Source organism: Lineus longissimus, chromosome 8, assembly GCF_910592395.1.
Source record: "Lineus longissimus chromosome 8, tnLinLong1.2, whole genome shotgun sequence".
Lineage (NCBI taxonomy): Eukaryota > Metazoa > Nemertea > Pilidiophora > Heteronemertea > Lineidae > Lineus > Lineus longissimus.
This window is the reverse complement of record NC_088315.1, coordinates 4,248,027-4,268,886: the sequence shown is the minus strand read 5'-3', so window position 1 is coordinate 4,268,886 and position 20,860 is coordinate 4,248,027. Positions and strand designations below refer to the sequence as shown.

The 20,860-nt window shown below is 46.2% G+C and overlaps 1 protein-coding gene across 1 annotated transcript in view; it reads left to right on the top strand.

The window, feature by feature from the left end:
• The window catches only part of LOC135492497 (uncharacterized), a 126,546-nt gene that overhangs the window by 7,121 nt on the left and 98,565 nt on the right, over positions 1-20,860 (top strand). The window contains exon 2 of the mRNA XM_064779008.1: positions 20,166-20,244. The gene's annotated coding sequence lies outside the window, so the exon portion shown is untranslated. The remainder of the gene's footprint in view (positions 1-20,165; positions 20,245-20,860) is intronic.

The window sequence follows — 20,860 nt, the reverse complement described above, 5'->3', positions numbered from 1 at the left end:
ACAATTTGCGTATATTTGCCATTGAAAGCAGAATTGTCATAGATCAGTGCTTTTTTGCATCTCAATGACTCACACTCAGAATAATGCGAATAGAATGCAACTTTTGTCTTCGGCAATTAGAGTATTTTTTAGTATTTATTGCATGCGTAAAAGTCATAAGCACACATGCCATTAGACGCTAATTACACATCACTGCTCAGAATCTCGCGAAACACAATTTTTGAAACTCACAAATGTGCCGTCTTGTTTTAAATATAAAGATGTTGTAATTAAATAATTATTTAATTACTTGCTTTGGTAGATCTTGGCGCGCTTTGAAAGTTGCTAACGGGTGGATGATTCACTGCGATCTGCGTGTGTTAGATATTGAATCTTTGTGGCATAATTTTGACCAGTGATGGTATTTTGTCATCTATCATACTCTTTACCAGGGTAGCTGGTTTTGATTGATTATTACTGTTATGTATGGGTCATTATTGGAGATGATCACAGCAAGTGATTCACAAGCACAGACTCATTCGCTTAGTGTGTTGGAATCTCAAGTGATTTGCTTCTTTCCGGAGAAGTGGTTTCGGGGGAAGGTGGGGATTTACAGCTGGTTGCTGTGCATTCTATCTCCTTACTGTTACATGATTGAAGAAATCAAGGAAGTTTTTTTCACATTCTGATGACATGACAGAGCAAATCAATACACATATAATTTTGCAACAAACTCACCAGCACAAATGGGTTGCAAAAAACCACCCATAGAAAACACCCAGCTTTATTTTGTATACTATCCCATATTTGTATTTGTGCAGCTATTATCGTATTCAATCCTTTCAAATGTTTTGATCAGATCCTATAGATAACAAATAGTACACTTCCATCCTGGTTGGCCATTGTCCTGGACCTTTATCCAATTGGGCAGCATCTCCCATTCAGTTTGTGCAGTCTTGTCGAAACTGCATCATATATTCATAATGTATAGAATGGATGGACTATATTCTGCTGCTTTAACTTTTCGTCCATACCTGTGACAATAAAAATGATGGACGAGCTTATTTCATTCTTACATAGTATGCTCTGATTCGATAGCACCTATACAAATTCACAATTTAAGAAGCTGCTTATAAATACCTTATCATATGGGGTGACTTATAAGAATTTTTGCTGTCACGATTTCTTTCATATCTATTCATGACTTATGAGAATGAAATTATTATGCTGGTCAGGTGAAAGAGAATCATAAAGTATGTCATGGTGTGCCTGGGTATAAAAGAATTTGAGTCTGGTTGGTCTTGGCATGTGGAACGTGAACATCCTGATCGAGCTTCAGGGTCTTTCACCCGCTACTACCTTTCTTCTGCCCTTAGTAAACCCATAAGCTTCCTTTGAAATGCAGATAACGACATTGAAAAGCAATTTCTCAACAAACCAGTTAGTTACATTCTGCTAAACTATCCAGCTGCTTCAGTTTTTCCCTTGATCAGTTTTTGTGTGTCATAGATTGTTTTTCAATGATTCAAAGGTCGTCTGGGGCTGACTCAGGTTGGTCCCTTCCCGGAATGTGATTCAGGGCTAGAAAGGCGACTAGTCACTTTAAATGAGCTGCGTTGTGCATTTCCAACCAACTACTTATGTACTTTACATATCGCATCTAGGGTGGGTAACTCTTTTAACAGAAATTGAAATTCCTCTACCTAGTGGAAAGGGTGAGACAACCAGAAAAGAGGAATGCTGAATGAAGCAGTTGATGTTTGGTTCCTTTGCCTGTCTCATGACGGCAAGTGTGTGAAGGTTGTGTGTTAGTTCAGCAGGCAGTGATGGTTTTACATCCTTATCTTTAGACACCATATGGTCACTACTTGAGGTTACTCCCCATGTGGTCAAAACCATAGCAGCAAATGCAAGAAAAGTCCCCTCCCATCCCATCAAGTCATCGTCCCTTGCGGCAGAAGTTACTTTGTTGTTCTCACCATGAGGTGATGTCCTCTGGGCATAGAAGAGGAAGAGTGGCACCCTCAGGTGGGCAACAGATTTGTATCGAAGGAACCAGACAGCTATGCACCCTGCAGCTATCACTGTGGTGAAAATGTCCAGGAGGAGTAAGATACATGGAGGATAACAGATTTGAAGTACAGCTCTGGGACACAGTTTCATGCTGTTCTGACCATGTGGTAAGGTCCCTATGGGCACGTGATGGGGAAAGATACATGGAGGAAAACGATACTCGTACGATGAAGCTGTTTCATGTAGTTGGTATTAGCTGCCGTTAGCCTTTGGCGTGTGACCAGACTGACTCAGTAAACATCAAGCCTGCAAGTACATATACTGAGGATCCAGGTGTCTACCAGTCAACAAAAAAGGACATGACGGAGTGCCTATTATTTTGGTTGCTGATGAAAAATTAGTCCTGTGTTTTTTGTATCGGACCTTCAAATGCTCCACAGTTCTCCGAGTGTGGTCGCTGCTCCTTCCGCTATTGGGAACACCATTGATGTTACGGGTGTCTTCCTATTCAAAAGAGATCTCTACCATATCCGAAAACCAGGTCAAAGAACAGAAGCCAAAATTACCAACAAATCTTTCGATTAGCCATTTGAAGACCATCTTTGAGACTCGTACACCTCACACAAAGCATTTGTGAAAACTCCAGCATAGTCGGAGCATCCACCATTGAAATCATGGAAAAAACGCAGCTGAGTTTTGAATGGAGGTTTCCTCTGAATAAGTCGCCAACTGTGTTCGTCTGTCGGTCTTGTGTCCAAATCAAAAACTGAGCAAACATGAAATTGTAAATGTAATTTAGTTGATGTCAAAAGAAGATCTGGGTGAGTTTTTGCAGATGACTGGTTGGGTGGTGAGCTCAGGTTTTGGCGACATGTCCAAAATCTTAAGTTGTAAATGTTGGTGCAGAATATTTTCAGCATTGATCTTGGGTGTGTGCATGCCGTTGGATGCCAATTGCAACTTGCCCAGTGATACTATCTCGACCTGTGAGGAGAGTCCATAACAAGCTACTCATACATAGTACAGTGAAACCTCCCTTAGTGGACACCTCTCTATTAAGGACAACCTCTACACTAACCTTAGTTTCGGTCCCAAGTGGGTTCTTTCTATCCAATTTGACCTCTGTTATCAGGACACCTCTCTATTAAGGGCTGTACTTGTCAGTTTCGAGGGTCTTATTAGTAAGACACTTAGTGTCATGTATACTTGCACTGTCTGTATATGCAATTATAATTCAACAAAGCGCTATGGCATCCACGCCAGTTGCAATATGAGCTCAGTCAAAGTCATTGAGAAAGTCCCCTATGGTGAATAGTAACCCAATACTCCTTAATTCTGCCTCTTATGTTGGTCCCTGTGATCTTCAATGCCACATGTCTTTGACCACGTGCACCACGATGTGCCAATCAGCGCAATCTTGCTTTGAAAACTGTGCAATTCTCAGCCAAATCACTGCGCACAATGGCTTAAGATTTCATATAGAAACTTGTGAAATTTGATTAGGTGCGGTGGAGTGGTTGCAGACCGCTATCCCAAGATCCTATGACTGAAAATATCTATTTTCACGGTATTGTCCGCATGTGTATTTCATCGTTATTGTGCCATTGATCTCAGCCACTGACTAATGGCTATTTCGACAATTGCTGCCACCCCCTCAATTGACTACGAAAGACGATCATTACCTGACCTAACTAGAGGAGTGAAGGGGCTATTTAGTGAGAAAATTATATGTCATTTACGGCCAATCGTCTCACTCTTGGTTTTTTGAAGTTGGACGAAATTAGATGTGGGCGTTGGCCTCCTGCTGCGTGCTTCTCGGCTGGAGTGCTGGCTGTTGATGGGACTCACCAATATATCGCATTTAATGTGTCACCAATGACCTGAGGACTTCTGGCTATGCATTTTATATGTGGTCTAATCCCTGGGGATCTTTGTCTAAAAAAACAGCCTCGTGGCAAATGACAATTCATAGCAGAAAATCAATGGGATCAAAATTGCGAAAAGGTTATTCATATATTTTGATGTAATTCTGTGCTGTACTGACTGCAAGTATTAGTATGTCATCTTATACAATTTTGAAATGTATGTTTTTGATCCAATTTGTGTTTTAACTTATGAAACCAAACTCTATCTCAAAATTGACATGCCCTTTTTTCATATTGAAAAACTTGAGGGACATCCAATTGAATAACACGTTTCTTTCAAAAATATTTTGGTGGGTCCCCCATCCCCAAAATTCCTAAAACAGCCTAGTCTTCCTTCTCCTTTACGATTATGTCATGCGCTCCAATGCCGCCGTCTGCTTGAGTGGGCCATGTTGTGACTGGTACTCTGACTCACTGCCTACTTACATATATTTTGTATGCAAACGCCTTTCGCACGAGAACAGCTCAAAAAAATTCCATGCCACATTTGCAATTGCATGATGCAGGAAGACGTTTTTTTGCCAGTGTTGTAGTGATGCTGAGAACGTGTTCAGAAATATGTGGAGATTTTTACCTTTTGGTTGGAGGCAGTGGGGTCAGAGTGGAATGTGACACGATAATGACAATAGATTGGAGAGATTGTGTGCAAACAGATGCCGGCGTTGTGAAGCCAAGCCACAGATCTTTTATTGGTTTTTTGAACGAAAAAGATTTTGGTCAGGTGTAGGAGTGGTTTTTGGTTGCTCACGAAGCTGCTTAGGTTGTCATTCTGTCCCCAAAAAATTGTGATAGGCCTTTTGTTTCACAGGTATAACGCTAGCCTATCACACAGACACACTTCAAAATGAAAAGTTAAGAACCGTTTGATGTTAGGAAACTAAATTTCTTTGAAGTAAATTAGTGTATTGACTTCTACAAGTTTGCTGGTGCATTTGTTTGAAAACGTTTTTCGAGGAATTGTATCGCTTTCTAAGATTTGATTGAAAGTTGGATTTCTTCTCAATATGTTTCTTGGTGCATCTGAAAAGGGGTAAAACTTATTTTTCTGTCATTTATTTAAAACCACTTAATAATTTTCACGCCTGACCGCCGACAAATCCCTCTGAGAGAATGACAAGGACAGATCTATCTTGTCTGGCAAAAACTGCTGTATTTTTTTCTGAAATCACTAAGGACAGCACTAATCTCTTTGGATTCCAACTCACCAGTGACAGTCCGAAATCACATGTATGCATAAACAGGCGAGTGTTTCTGATGTACAGGGTGGCTTGACACATTAAGGTTGACATCAGTTAGAGAATCTGCAACAAACTACTTGTAACTATTCTGCTTAAAGAAGATCGAAATCCCAATTGCCAGAGAAAAATTGTCTAATACTGCTAATCCTCTTTCAGAGTTTCATAAAAAAACTAACAAGTCCAATGCTCCATTTTAAATGACCAATCGAATATCAGGAAAAATGCTGAATCAGCAACTACATGTATTCTAAATGCTAAGCCCCAGGGAGTTTTAAAAGTTTTTTTAACGTCGATAAATTCCAATAATCTTGCATACTTAGTACCAGTCTCTCGATGCTGTTTTTTAATAAGATGATCGTGTGTTTTTATGGAGGATTAGACTGACCCACAAGTTGGAAGATGGCAGCATGAATCACTAGCAGACAACGTCAGCAGCTGAGAGGACGTCAGGGTTGCAGTGTGGATATGATTGATGTTTGAAATCGACATCACTGCTTGTCACAGGTTGGTCGTGGATTTGATCTCTGTGCTTAGATCACTTCCTCATGTAATCAAGAGGGTGAAATGAAGAAAGAAGAAAACGATTGCGAAAAAGTTTAAATGCTGATTTGAACTGTCAAGGATTGTGACTGGCCCGCCACTCCGACTCCCACAAAAAGTACAAGTATTGCTCCCTTGCCTCATACATCAAAACAAATCTCTTGAAAGCGTATTTTAAACAAGTACATAGTCAGGTAACTACTGGTAAAGCATCATAAAGTCAGTTATAGAAAATCCACAACCTTGCACTGAATCATTAAAACAAAAGTGCTAAAACTTTTGAGATTGTGGTGCTTTGAAAGTGACACGGGATCCAGAACATGGAACGTCTTTCGTCGTAGTCAGTGGTACGAAAATACGTGTGGTACTGCATTCTCTGTGCTTTTGATGAAAATTATGGTCAAGTTACTATGGTGACCAGTTGAGTGAAGTGTTCTTTAAGTTTTATGGAGACAATCATGAGATGAATCAGGAGATCTAACGAACGCTGCAAAAAGTTGGAGGTGAAAGCGTCTTATCTCGCGATATGATGAGGACATTGTGAGGAAGTAGGATTTTATGCAAGTGGGGTGCTTCAATGGTAATGGTGCATTTTGAGAGACAGGAACATGCACCAGGTACTGGGGGTTATGTAGGATGCTGTACAGGCTGTGTGGGTGGGTGGAAGTGGCATATTTCGGGGGGTCATCAGTTCGCAAATTCTCCGCTATTTGCCAGCTCACCCAGAATATGTCTTGGAGCTTACGCAACCACATCTCTGGTTCCCGTACTTGACACTTGTTGGCGCTATACCGTCCTTTCAATGAAAATGCAAGATTGATTTCCAATTTCTTGATGTGACCTCTAACAGTCATGTGCGGAGGCTTTGGGACGTGCATACTGCTTATAACAAAGCAGTGCTCACAATTTTCAACGTGTCTATATAAGGTTATTGAGTTAAGAGCTGAGCGCCAACAAGGACATTATTAGCTCTATAAACAGTAATGGGCGATTGTAATGTAAGTAGGAGGAAACCAGAGATCCTGAAAGAAACCTAAGAGAGTTGCTCTCTCTATCACGTGAGTGTACTGCGACCAACTGGGAATCGAACCCAGGGCCTTTAGAGGTGACTGGTGCTGATGTTTCCACTGTGGCACTCCAACAGCCCTCGTGTCTATGACATAAATGAAGGCCGGAGCGGCCTCCTAACTGACTAACTACCACTGAACCTAGTGACACAGAAACCTCATATGCAGCAATTTCTAATCCAATTTCAATTTGAGGGCTTTTTCATATTTTTACGTTAAGACAAATTTGTCGACTGCTCAGTGATCGTCTTCTTAGAACATCATTGCCCCGAAGCTGATTGGAGTGCATTGTTTGAAATTTCTTGAGCACCAATCAGTGTCTTCTCGTTATTGCACTGTTTTAATTCAGATATGTGAAAATGCGAGTATTTTTTAAATTTGCTGCCGATCAAGCATGTTTCCATGGTAACGTGCGGTAGAAAATGCCTGCGGCAGTAAATTTATATGAGTTGTGTAACAGAGCTCCCGTAAAATTTGAATTAGTTGAACATTTTAAAGTGATAGGATTATAGTGAATGTCTATCTAAAAAGTTCCTGATTTGGCTCAGAGTATATTAAATTTGCATGTACTCGCCATATTTGCCAACGCCGTAGCAAATTGAAACTTGAAAAGACGTTCATAATCTTCGAGGCTGCATATCTGGATCGCATTCGGTGGTAAGGCTAGAAAAATTGTCTTAAGTCATTCGGCGAAGAATATCAAGACGAATTGATTCCGTATATTGAAAAATATAATATCGAAAATTGAGTTGCGGGAACACTGATACGCATTTCAAATATGAATTATGCTTAGCTGCCTTTGCTTCTGCGTTTTCAATTTTCCACAATCGGGACTCGAAGAGAATTGCGTTGAAGGGATTACTTTTGTCGGCTGTTTTTGTCTTTAGAGTTTTTGCGATTAGTTTTACTTCGATTTGTTTGATGTGAGCTTTACTGAAGAGTGACTTTCTCAAGCCTTCACAAGTTTTCTTGTCACTTCTCTTGAAGTGGGGGTTTGAGGTTTTGTCACAGTTAGCTGATACTCTAAGACTGTTTAACTGGTTAACTAGGTTTGCCTATAAACATTTTTGCCTGAGTTTTCCAACTTGATTTGAACTCATGACAATAGGGGATCTAGGAGTCGAAGAAAGGACGACTGGCTGGCCATCCCCTGGATCCACATGTATAAAATCAGTTGAGGATGGTTGTGCTTCAGTTAAGAACTTTGCAATTAGAGTCAAGAACAGCACAGTTTCAGAAAAGAACTGTTGCTGTTGAGAGCATTTTAGACTGGTTTCTTAAGACGGACCAACACCACCCGTGAAGTACATCCAAGCTTTTAAAACCTTCTTCAAGCATATCAAACTTCTGATTTTGCTCTTAATTTTTTTGGCTGAGAAAGTATTTAATAATTTTTGGAGAACTTTTTCGTTCTGTCAGTATCATCCTGTGCAAAATATAACCTTTCTTTTAGAACCCGAATATCTAAAAAAAATTCTTGAGAAACATCTTTTGAAATTGAAATTTTCCTTCAAAACTTGAAACAAAGCTTATTTTATTAAAAAAACACTAATGTATCGGATAATTTATGGGATGTTATACTTCTGGTATCTTATAAACCAGATACATCGGATTTCCAACTTAGGCAAAGCGCCTCAAATGTCTTTCATTTTGCAATTTTTCACCGATGTGAATTTCCTGATGTCTCAAAATGCACAAGTCCAAGCCAATCTTCATCCGTTATCATGTTACGAAATCTACTTTAATTTTCTTAGTTAAACTGAAACTTGCCGGCAAAGAATCGTTGTCCTCATTTCGGCAATCGCACAGATCAAAAACTTCAGATGCTCCATTAAGACACCATTAAAAGTGCCTGTGTAATCTTGAATTCATTCACTCGGGTGTTCCTGTCTATTTGCAAGATCAAAAGAATCTTCTAAAAGAGATAATTAACGCAAATGTTGTTTTTTCACGTCTTGATAGATTTTTATTTTTCGGCTTCAAAAATCACTTTATGGTTGTTAAAGTTGACATTCAAGTAACTAGACTCGTTTATTGTTCTCTGGAGGTGCGTTTGTGTCTGACTTGTCTCAGCGCGTTTTCAAAAGGGACGCTGAATATGACGATGACAAATTTGAAAGTTCTTGAAAGATAGTTTTGTAAGCCCTAGAAAATGTTTGAGTTGCTTCTTGCTGAATTTATGTTGAAAACTTTCTTCCTTAAAAGCTATTCAAAGTCTATCAGTTCCTGTAGAAATCACCAATAAAGTATGCAAAAACATCCTGAGACTTTGTTCCTTACTTTTATAATCCGTTGTTCCTCGATCCTTGAGATGAGCTGTCTCATATTCATCTACTGTATTGTGCTACCACCTTTTGTCAGCCAGGGGTTCTATGAAAACGTATTTTATGTCGTTCATACTCTACCCAGGTCAGACTTTTGCATATGTACTCATATCGGATCTACCCGAGGAATTATTTAACTAATTACATTAGAAAATAACCAGCCAGTTCACAAGGCTACGTCCAGGCGGCGCCCCTGTACAGCCCATCAACCGTGCAAGCCGCCATATTGCCAGTACTTTTTCCTCGGCGCCTTGTATCACAAGCACCGAGTTTCTGCTGCTGTTTGCGTTGATTCCCCCGCTACAGTATTGAGAAGGATCCTCCCCCGGACGTCCGTTTTGGAGCTGCCGATTTCAGGAAGCGGGTGAGACCATTCCTTTACCCATCTTTCTCTGAATTCGTCACTTAGAACGCTTTTTCTTCGCCGTTCTCCCAAAAATTTTTCTCGCTCCAGGCTCCGGTCACGTGACCAAATAAATCCAAGTTTTTCTTATCGTTCACTTTCTTTGTGTGGCCTCTCAAGATGCTGGCTCTGCCGCTCTTGTTAGCGTCCTTCTTGTCCTTATTGGGCTTTCCAGCCCTCTTATTGGGCCTGTTACCCTTCTGGGTATTCAGGTGCCCGGGTGCCGGTGTATCGGGGATTATTAGTCCCCGTCCCGGTTCGTCCCCGGCTCGCCAGTCCGCCCCGTCGGACTCGGCGACTGCGGTTTCGTCCGCTGCCGGGACGCTGCCTTCTGCTTCTCCGGCCCCTCGGCCGTCGAAGAAGCAGAAGCCGACCCGGAGAGGCCCCAGAAAGTCTGGTGCGGCCTCTTCTAAGTCCCCCTCCGCTGTTTCTTCTCAGCGGGGGCGAGGCCCCCGGAGCTCTGGCGCCGTTTCGGCGCCCGACTCCGGGGCTCGGGCCGGGCACCCTCCATTCGGAGGTGTGCCCCCCGGGTTCTCTCCTAGGTTGAGCGCCGGTGACCCCCTCATCGGGGCGCCCCCTAGGGAGATTGGCTCCTCCCCCCTTTCACAGGGGGTCGAAGTGAGCGGGACTCTGGACGCTTTGCGTCCCGATCCCCTGGGCGTGGAGCATACCCCGCTGGAGGCAGACCTCCTGATTCAGGAACTCCTCCGGCTACCGGCCGTGGAGTCCTTAGTCACGTCTAAGCCCCCACCTGGCCGGGTTTCCTCCGCCCTCCCCCGTCGGGACCCCCCTGCTGCGGCATTGGGTCGTCCCCCGTCCTCCTCCGGGTTGGATGTGCCTCCGGCAGTGTCTTCGGTGGTGACTGTCTCGTCAGATCACACCGTCACATCTGGCCGCTCTGAGGCGACGGGGCGTATCCCATCGGGTTATGAGGCCTGGCAGGCGGCTCACCCCAATTTCCGTCCCCTTCTGAGGACGTCGACCGCCTCCCCGTGGGTTACTGCAGACTCGGGCGTCACCCCCCCTGTTCTGCCGCCCCCTCTTGTCTCGCACGGAGGTGACCTACCCCCCTGGGGTAGGGGTGCGACAATGGGGCATTACGTCCGTTCTAGAGACCCTAGGGTCTGTCCGGACGTCGGGAGGGTTCGCCCCACGATTTCGCCGGTGCGACCCCGTCCCTCCCTGTCTGGCTCTGCGGGTCTGAGCTCCACCCCCTTTGTGGTGAGTAGCCCCCCGCCATCCCTGCCTGCCCCAGGTATGTCCAGACAGGATCCCCGGCCTATCGCACCGGGCCTTACGGCCCAGCAGCGTCAGGTCCTGCAGAGTTTGGCTGCCCATCTGGAGACCAAAAATCTCTCAGATAGGGCCCCTCAGCAGCAGGCCGGGAGACCAGTGGCCTTTGAGCTGCCCCAAGTCCCCATGGAGGTCGACTATCAATTCGATGAGTCGCAATCTTCCATCGGGCAGGCCCCTCAGGCTGACTGCCCCTCTGGAACAGAGGACCCCACCATTGTGGCTGGGATGCGCGATCTTCGCGCGCTCGTCCGGCAGTTCGTGCCGACCGAGCATTGTCCTCTCCCGCCGGTCAACCCCGCGCTCGGCCGTGCTCCCTTCGATCTTTTCGGGGATGCCGACGAGCCGGACTTGGCTGCCGTGCCGGACCGGGCACTCGATGAGTTGCCCCCCTCCCCTGCCTTGATCAGAGCCTCTCATTGGCTCGATTCAACGCTTAGGGACACGGCGCCGTCCTGCGGGGGCCACCAGCGCTCCCTGGTCTCGACTTTGCCGTCGACTGGACCGGGAGCCTGGACGAAGGCGGGGAAGCGCTTCACGGCCACTTCCCCTCACAGTCCTTCGTATAGGCCAGAATACTATAGAGTATCGCCGTCGGGGACTGACCCGGTCTCACTCATCCCCTTGAGGGATGATGTGCAGCTCGCCGGGTTGGTCGTTCCGAAAGTCCTCACGTCTGCTCCTATGAGGGATGCCAAGAACGATGAGGCCCTGGCCAAGGAGACGCAGTCGGTGTTATCGTACGCCGACTTGACGCTCTGTGCCCTGTCCAGGTCGTTGGCTGCGGACGCCACGGATGAGCAACGCATCCTGGCTATGTCCTTACAGCAGTCACTGCAACATGCCAGTGACTTAGCTGCCAAACAAGCAGCCAACGCGGTGCTGAAGCGCCGGGACCTCCTCATCGAGGGGCTGAGTGTGGTCCGCGCCCAGTTTCTGCGCGGGGCCTTGCGGACCGCCCCTTTGGGCGGTCCCTTCTTATTCCACGATTCGCTGCCTGATACCTTAGGGGCTCAGCGCGAGTCGGATAAGAGTCGTGAGGGGGACCCTCCTCCCCCCAGACAGGCCCCCCGCCCGCGTTCCTCTTCATGGTCCGCGGGCCGGGGACGTCAGCCGGAGTTTAGACGCCCCCGGGGTGCGTCGGCCTCTCGTGGGCCCTCGGCCTCGCAGGGCTCCTCCGGGTCTTTTCGTCCCCGAGGGCAGACAGAAGCTGCGGCTCCAGCCCGCCCCTCCAATAAGCGCCACCGCTCCTCAGGTCAGGGCGGAGGTGGCGGGCAGCCCAAGCGCCCCTTCCGGCCACAACAGCGGAAGGGTCGCGGGGGCAGGCGTCGGTGACTTGTCACCTTCTCCTCGGGCGCTAATAGGCGACACTCCCTCGGACTCTGTCGTTGGGGGCCGACTGCGCCATTTCGCAGCCTTTTGGGTCGGATGGTGTCAAAAAGGCTCCCCAGTCCCGGACATGCTCCGGCACGGGGTTCGCCTCGATTTTGCCCATCCTCCCCCAACGACATCGACTCCCCACCCGGTATTACCCCCCGTGGACCCGGCCAGGGCCGAAGCCCTTCGGTCCGAGGTCAACTCCCTCCTCCAGAAGGAGGCTGTCACGGTGGTGGAAGACCACTCCTCCCCGGGCTTTTACAGCCACATCTTCTTGGTTCCGAAGAAGTCGGGAAAATGGAGATTGGTCATAGACCTGTCCAGCCTGAACCGGTTCCTCAGGGTACCCAGTTTCAGGATGGAAACAACAAGGTCAGTGGCAACAGCGGTGCAGCCCGACGATTGGGCCGTCTCCATGGACTTGCAGGATGCGTATTTTCACATCCCAGTCCATCCAGACTTTCAACATTTCCTTCGCTTTTACTTCGAAGGCAAAATTTATCAGTTTCAGGCCTTGCCTTTCGGCCTGGCTTCCGCTCCGCTTATTTTCACAACCGTCGTCAGGGCGTTCGCCGCCCCGTTTCACGCCTTGGGCTTCAAGCTCCATTGCTACTTAGACGACTGGCTGCTGCGTTGCCAATCCCGTCCCCGTCTTCTCAAGCAGACTCGGTTCTTGCTCAAGACGGCGACCCAGGCCGGGTGGATAACAAACTTAGAAAAATCCGAGCTAGACCCGTCTCAGGATTTTGTCTTCGTGGGAGTACGTTTCCGTACCAGAGAGGGCCTCATGTCCCCACCTCAGGACCGGGTCACCAAGATCCGGTCTCTGATTCGGGCTTTCCGTCGTCGAGACAGCGCCACAGCCAGACAGTTCCTGTCCCTGCTGGGCCTGCTCAATTCGGCGGCGGACCAGGTTCCTCTCGGTCGCCTGTATATGCGCCCCCTCCAGCTCCTCCTACTCTCGAGTTGGCGCCCCTTCTCGGACCCACTCGATCGAGCAGTAGCACTCCCTTCCATGCTACTGGAGGACGTTTGGAGGTTCTGGGGGACGGGGACGGAGCTCCTCCGCGGGGTGCAGCTCCGTCCGTTACCCCCCCAGATGTCCCTCTTCACGGACGCCTCCCTCTTCGGATGGGGGGCTCACCTGAACGAGGGCGACCTGACCACCAAGGGCACGTGGTCAGGGGAGGAGTCTCGCCTTTCGATCAATATTCTCGAAATGCAGGCTGTCATCCTAGCCGTGAAGGCCTTTTCGTCCCGGTTACGGGGTCACAGGGTATCTCTGTTCTCCGACAACTCGACTGTCGTCGCCTATATTCGGAGACAAGGGGGAACGAGGTCCGACACTCTGTGTCGTCTGACATGGGACCTCCTACAATTTTGTCGTCGGCTGGACATCCAGCTCTTCCCCCGTCACATCCCCGGAAAGAGGAACATCCTGGCGGATGCTCTCTCCAGAGCCGATCGCTTAGTCCAGACCGAGTGGACCCTCCATCAGGAGATTGTGTCCCGGCTGGCCGGGATGTGGGATGCGCCGATTGTGGACCTTTTCGCCACTCGCCTCAACAAGAGATTCACCCTGTATTACTCCCCTCTCCCGGACGACGAGGCCTTGGGAGTAGACAGCCTGTCGGCCTCCTGGGACGGCCTCAATGCTTATGCATTCCCGCCAACCCCTCTGTTGCTGCCGGTTCTGAACAAAGTGGCCTCATCGCGCGTCAGGCTTTGCCTGATCGCCCCTTGTTGGCCGAACCAAGCTTGGTTCCCGGTGTTGCTGGAGCTCCTGACGGACCACCCCCGCAGATTGCCGGAGTGGGACCGCCTGCTATATCACCCGATAGGCCGGGTCTACCATCAGGACCCTTCTTTCTACAGGCTTCACGCCTGGAGACTATCGGGCATTTCCTCCGAGAGAGAGGCTTTTCGGAGGACGTTATCCGAAAAGTCGCTCAGCCTCAGAGACAGTCTACCCTTACATCATACGACAGTAAGTGGCTCGTCTTTCGAGACTGGTGCGGAGAGCACGGAGTTTCTCCGATCGCTCCCACTCTTCCCAACTTCCTCGATTTCCTAAACTTTTTGTTTACGGTTCGGAAGTTTTCGGTCCAGGGGGTTAAGGGCTATCGCTCTGCCATTGCCGTCACCCTTGGACTGACAGGCTCCTGGCAACCGGCTTGGGACGACGCCTTGTCATCGTTGCTTCGCAACATGTCTCTGGAGCGTCCCCGCTCCTTACATTGCGTCCCCAAGTGGGATCTCTCGGTGGTGTTACGGGCTCTTATGAGATTTCCATTCGAGCCCTTGCACCTAGCAGATAGGAAGCATCTTACCTTTAAGACCGTCTTCTTGGTGGCCTTAGCTACGGCCCAGAGACGGTCCGAGCTCCATGCCCTAGCTTTTGACAAGCTAGCCTTCAATGAGAGGGGCGCGGTCCTAGAATTTGTCCCAGGCTTTATTGCGAAGAACCAGGCGCCTTCCACCTCCAGGCGCCCGGTTCTTATTCCATCCCTTTCCAGGGTGGTCTCTCGAGACCTCCCGGATAGAACTCTCTGCCCCGTCCGGGCCTTGAGGTTCTATGTCGATAAGACCAAAGACCCTGCCGTCCGTCTCGGCAGAAAGCGTCTTTTTCTGTCTTATCGCGAGGGATTCACACGGGAGATTGCGCCCGCCACGGTCGCCAGATGGTTGGTGGCCACCATCCGGCAGGCCTACTCCATGACTCTTCAGTCTCCGGAGCTTCGCCGCCTGGGTTCCGTGACGGCCCACGAGATTCGTGCCATCTCGACTTCATGGGCCGAATATAGGGGAGTCGCCTTGAACGAGGTCTTGGAGGCGGCGACGTGGAGTTCTCACTCCACTTTCTCCCAACATTATATGCGCGATTGTTCCGTGATGACTGACGGTATGCTGTCTCTCGGTCCGATCGTCGCTGCTCAGCACGTAGTCTAGGTTCTCCCTGCCTAGCCTACCCGCCGGACTCCTCACTCCGGATTCTCCGTCCTTCCCTCTAAAGATGGGGGGGAGGTGCGGACATTCATGCCGGGACGTGGTTCCCCTGTGCATGTGCCCCGTCCGGATGTCTTAGGTTGAGCCGCCTAGACTTTGTGGGTTGTCCCCGCACGCAGAGGGTGGTTACCCTCTTAAGTCCACACATTCTTTTGGCGAGGTGTGTGCTGAGCAAGTACCATGCGATGTGCTACCTTACTCTAGGGGGTAGTTGATAACCTTAGGGCCTTTCCATTATTCTTTTATATGGTGGCCTGACCGTTGAGCCATGAGCATCCCCATTTCTCTTTGGTCTGGTTATCCCGGTCTCACCCGTTGGGTTCTGCTATGCGGCTTGGAGACAGTTCACGTCGCTACATGGTAAGTCACGTTTACCCACCTTCCTTAGGTTGTTGGTATTCGATGCAAAAGTCTGACCTGGGTAGAGTATGAACGACATAAAATTCCCATTTCCTGTGGAAATGTGATTTTATTAGTTCATACCTACCCAGGTCAGACTGCCCACCCGTCCGTCCCCACAGCAACGGGACTTACTTGAGTTGCTTGAGTAAAAAGTACTGGCAATATGGCGGCTTGCACGGTTGATGGGCTGTACAGGGGCGCCGCCTGGACGTAGCCTTGTGAACTGGCTGGTTATTTTCTAATGTAATTAGTTAAATAATTCCTCGGGTAGATCCGATATGAGTACATATGCAAAAGTCTGACCTGGGTAGGTATGAACTAATAAAATCACATTTCCACAGGAAATGGGAATTCTTCATGTTAGGTGTATTTCTTACTACCTAGCTGAATTCTACAGACTGAAGGCCAAAAAAAATCGTGAAAACCAGTCCATAACAAGCTGATTATTTGTACAGTGGGACCCCCCTTGGCAGAGACCTCTCTATTAAGGACAGTGCATCTGGTCCCATATTTGTCATTTCCATTGAATTTGACCTCTGTAATCAGGACACCTCTCTTAAGGACATCACTTGTCAGTCCCAAAGGTGTCCTTCATAGAGAGGTTCTACTGTATAATCATAAATGTGGCACAAGGACGTGATGAACATCCAGTGTCCTTCTTGGATGCTACCAGTATCTCCAGATTCTCTATAAACTAAAGGAACTAAACTGCATCATCATATGCAGCAATATTTTTGAGGACACGAGAAGAACGCCGGGTGCACCAAGTAAAAGTTCTTGCGTGGCATTGTCAGGCTGCCTAATTCTCTATTTGAACATTTGTAAGCATTCTGCATGCTAACGAGATGCTAGCCTCGGTAGAAAGACAGCATGTAGCATTAAAAAGACGTATCTTCCGCGATCATTAGGAGTAGAACCACGTTCGGGTTAGAAAGGTGATCTCAGCATCGATGCAGGATCCGAAATCAAAGCGTGGAATCTGATTGTCCAGCGCTTCTTTCGGGCGTTGACCACGTGTCGGCTCAATTACAGAAAACATTGGAGACATGATTCCCATACTAGAGCACATCTGCATATTCTTTGTGTAGTTTCATGGGTTTTTTGCTGAAGTTCTTGGTGTCTATGCCTTGAGTTATTTTTGCAGTGTGTGGATTATGCTGATCTAAGCTGATGCCCTGCTTGAGGGTGATTTGTACGAGTTCATAGTGAGCCTGCATGTGTGACATCAATTACATTTGTGGATTCTGCAGAAGTTGGCCACCTGCAAAACTTTCTCACCATCAGCATCTCATTCTCAGTGGAGAAAATTTTCAACCTTTGAGTAATAAATATTATTACTTGAGATTGAGAATTTCAACCACGTGTCACTTTAAAGTTCTCCATAGATGCTGTCTGGGGAATAACAGTGCTCACTGTTGACTTCACTCGAGTTTGGCCTGGTGAGGACAAAGTCACAACCAGACTGAACCTCAAAAATCTTAGATTGAGACCCACCACCTGATGGTGTTGGCTTTACTTGAGTTTGTCCTAGTGAGGACAATGTCACAACCAGTCTGAACCCCCAAATTTCAGATTGTGACCGAACACCTTATGTCTTGTGCACCACCTGGCTTCAAACAGTTCTTTCCATATTTCATGGAAGGCCACTGACCACTCGACCATACTGGTGTTGAAATCTGAAACTGCAGCCTGATGGTGATTTCTTTTTGACCATGTGTCATCTCGATTACGGCATCATGTTTGTCCTCAAAATACCGAGACGTGATCCAAATACCAAGGCAATCTGCATTTTCTCCGAAGGTGTGTAGGATTTTGAGGTGTGAAGGCATGATGGTTTGACTTAGATGAGGGCCTCCAGTGGGATTCCACTGTACATGTACTTCCCGACCTGCGAATCTTGTTTATTGATACCTACCAATGCAGTGCCACTGAGAAGCCGCATTGCACCACCTCCAGATTTCTTGCTGCTGTCCTCGGTGAGTGGTGGCTGAGATCATCCATTTGATTTCCGCTAAGTAAACAGCGCACATTCTGGCAGCAAGTCTTAGGTAAATTTATTGAGTGTTACCTTGGAAAAGTCTTATTTATGAGTGGTGTCAGTTGGGCAGGAAAGCATTCATTGTCCAAGGAGAACACGTCGGATACTAACCGGTGATTGCTAAGTTAGATGCTGAATAAATGATCAGAAGTTACGAGAAGAATCTTGGTTAAGCACGCAGGTTATGAATGGTGGTTGGGATAAGAATGGTCTTTGATAGGTGGGGTGTATATCGTCACCCTCATAAAATAAATGCCCGAGTAATTTTTTGCCAAATTGATATTTTCGCCTAAGTCAACTCTTTACCATAAGAGTTACCTGTGGTAAAAATCAGTTTTGGTTCTCAATGTTCTTGTACATGGTTGTGCTCAGAGCCACTCATGTCCTGGCTGAGTATAAGTGGCTGGATGGTTTGGGTGATTTGGTTTAGGATAGTCTTAGCTAGCTGGTGGGTTTCTGGATGATCTTGGATAGTTTAGACTGTCCTGGATGAATGACATGCCAGATTCACCTCATCGGAACTTATATTTCCATATGCTTTGCCAAAGAGTATTTCAAAAAGAATGCTCCAGCTCTTATTACTAGTAGACATTACTTTTATTATTTACCAGTATGAGTTTGTACTACCACATAGGCAGATTGGTGGTACCATCTGCTCGTGATAAAGTATGTTCTTTACTTAGAGATGACTTATTGCATGTTGTTTATCAATGGGAATAGTTAGATGCATGTTATTTTACCTGTGGGCAGGTGTGCTAGCATTCTGGTAACTCATATACACAAAAAGTACTGAAGGTAAACAGTTTGTGAGATCCAACAGATTTTAAAGTCTACAATTTCCTTTATAAGAAAGCATTGCTAAAAGATTTCTTATTGAAACATCTGTGAGATGGGTTATTGCATAGGCATACTAAAAGGAAGATTGACTTTTGGCATAAAATAAGTTCGGTGCACCTATATTCTCGATATGGTTCATTTTGTTGAGATTTCGCATTGACTTTGCAATAAGTGTGTTTGGTGTCTCTTGGACAGTTGAAAAAAGTGTTTTGCCTTGCCCCAATGAAGATCTACAATGTAGAAATTGTCTTGGTAAGGAGTTGAATAAAAAGTACTTGAGCCATCCGTACCCGTACGCCATCCGTTAACCCGTACCCCTTCCCTCATCGTTAAAAATTTTTTTTTGATAACACTGGAAAGAGTGATCACACAACAGTGATAAGAAAATGGATGTTTCTTGTTTTCACGAAGGAAAAAAGCCACGGAGGATGATACAGTATTGACTAAAGCATATCTAAATCTCTAAAAGAATGACCACAGTTGTGTCAGAAAAACTCACTATGGTACTATATCGGCAGGTGACTTACAAGTAGTGACACTGGTATGTTTTACTTGTCCAGAGCCACTAATAAGAAAATGGACATTTCTTGTTCTTGGCGGATAAAAAACTCGAGAGGAAGCGGCGATGGTTTCACGCTGGTTTCTCAAACAAAGAGGCGCAAATCAAATACATTTAGCTGCCGTGTTATTCTATGGTTTAGATGACGTGGTATTTTACCCCAACTTGCTGGAGCCTCAGTAATAAGACTATACATTTAGCTGCGGGCATTCTGTTGTGTTGGTCTTTGACAAAAAGTCGTGTTCAAACTGACATAAAACATTTCTAGCTCACTTCTGGGGAGCTTATACGTTACTGTGGCGTCCGTCGTCGTGGGTTAGCGGAGCACATTTCGTCACCGCTAGGGCTAAATGGCTAAAACTTTGTGTGATGGTAGCTTTGGGCAATATTTCCAGACGTATTTTTCATTTTCGCGATATGACCTTTCTGGCCTCCAGGTGGCCATCTTGGAAATTGTTTTTTGCCTTTTTGAAGCTAATGGTTGTACGTAGTGACAAAATTTTTATGGTGGGTGTATCTAATAAGGTCAAATGACATATCACCCGGGTTTTTGATTTGACCTACTTTTCAAGGTCACAGAGGTCAAAGTTCACTAAATCACCAATAGCTGGCACGTTTCGTTTCTATTTGAGCTAGAAGGTTCTAAACTTGTGAGGTCATATGTCTAAAGACCTTCTATTCTACACCCAAAATTAGTTTCGCTCGGACTTGAAATATGGCCGCCAGGCGACCATCTTGAAAATTAAACATAGTCGGATTGCAACCAAATTTCATGTGATTGTGTATCTATGTACTCGCTACAATATCCTTGATTTTCAGTCAAATCCATTGACCATTGATATTGATATTTCGCTTTAGCATCAATCAGATTATGTATCTATCATTACGTTCCAAAATTTTCAGCATCTTAGCGTCGCTCGTGTTTGTCTTGAAAATCCATCCAAAATGACCCAAAATGATATATTGTTATAAATTGTAATTGATATCTAGACATTGAAATGGCCAAGTATAGCACAGTATGTGAGCTCCTTGTGAAATCAAGGTTTCATCCGGAATGATTTTTTTGTCATCCACACCATTGTCATATGAGATACATTTACTCACCTTTATTTGCTTACGACGCTGTGTTTTCTTACTAATTATCTATATTTCGTATAATTTCAGCTCGTAATGCTCTGAGCGTCCATTGACCTTTGGTGGAGCCGGCATTCAATGCGTGGTATCAGGTCAGAGTTAGCCTCAGGTAGGAACAGTCTTTTTTTGCTATTATTTCAAATATTGGTCATATCAACTCAAAACTTCATCGCATTTCAAACTTTCTAGCCTGAACCACCTCTAATCCATGTTGTCTAAAACATAATTTCTGACTACCGCTTGTCTCTATTGTTATTCCCTTTGTCTTCCGTCCAACGACCAACATATCTCAAATCTCTCGCTTCCCAAAAACTCACTCATTCTCATGGTGACAGACTATTGATATGACCTTGCAACATCTTATTTCATTTCGAGAATTTCTCAACTCATTCAAATCTTGAATTTGTCTTTGTTCGTTTATCCGAATCCGGGAGCTGGTAGGGTCAGCGCCCTCAGGCTCTTCGGTTTGACAATGCTTATTGTTCTTGATGGGTGGGACATAAGATGTTGCTGAGTTACAGAGCTTGAGGTAATACACTTTTAACCAATGCTGTAACCAGGAATATGTAACTGTCGGCTACTTTCAAAATTTGAGTACCGTACTTAACCCTTTTAGTCTGAATCTACATCGAGATAAGAAATGTGTCTGCTCTGGCAAAGTCCTTAAGACAATGCCTGGTTTTTGAGCCAGTTGGAATACCCGTGTTTGTAGATTTATAACTGCC